Below are 841 nucleotides of genomic sequence, written 5' to 3'. Positions count from 1 at the left end.
GATGCCTCCCCGAGCTCCCTCCTCTATCTGCCCGCAGGATGGCTCTGTGGGGAACACATCTCCACCCGCGGAGGAGGCCCCTGGAGACCAGGCCGACAGGAAGGGCCCCCCGGGGGGCGCCCCTTTGGAGCTGCCGCAGATGCTGCTGGAGACGGACAGGTGAGCGGGCTCTGCCTCTGGCCGCGCGTCACCTGCCCTTGGTCCCAGGGGAGGCTGTGGGAATCGGAGGCCTGGAGGCCGGGACAGGCTCCCCACCCCCGTGGGCAGGCAGCCTCCTGGACACCCCCGTGTCCCCCCAGGAAGCTCCCCCACTCCTTGTCCAGGTTTTATTGGGGCTTCATCACGCAGCACAAATTATCACATCACTGGCCACATCCGCCCTCTTGGGATGGGGCTGCCCCAAGTCCCGCCTCTAACGTGCTGGTGTTTGGGGTGAGCGGCCCCCATCCCGACACCACCTGCTGCCACCGGCTCCTCGGCGCAGCAGGACGTCCTGGCCCCCAGACCGTCCCAGGGCAGTGGCTCTCAACCTTCTGGCCCTTTAAACACAGCTCCTCATGCTGTGACCCAACCATAAGATTATTTTTGTTGCTGCTTCATAACTGTAATGTTGCTGCTGTTAGGAATCGTCATGTAAATATCTGATATGCAGGATGGCCTTAGGCGACCCCTGTGATAGGGTCATTCCACCGCCAAAGGGGTCGCGACCCACAGGTTGAGAACCACGGGTCCCAGGGTTTCGGGAGAAGGCGGTGCCAGGGCCGGGAGGGCCAGCATGTTCGGGGGCCATCTCCTGCGAGTCTGTGCCTCGAAGGCCCCCAACCGCCGGCCTCCGGCTCCC

The sequence above is a fragment of the Myotis davidii genome, unplaced genomic scaffold (assembly GCF_000327345.1).
Source record: "Myotis davidii unplaced genomic scaffold, ASM32734v1 scaffold399, whole genome shotgun sequence".
NCBI classification, from domain to species: Eukaryota; Metazoa; Chordata; class Mammalia; order Chiroptera; family Vespertilionidae; genus Myotis; species Myotis davidii.
The sequence above is the reverse complement of the archived record's forward strand: the minus strand, read 5'-3'. Positions refer to the sequence as shown.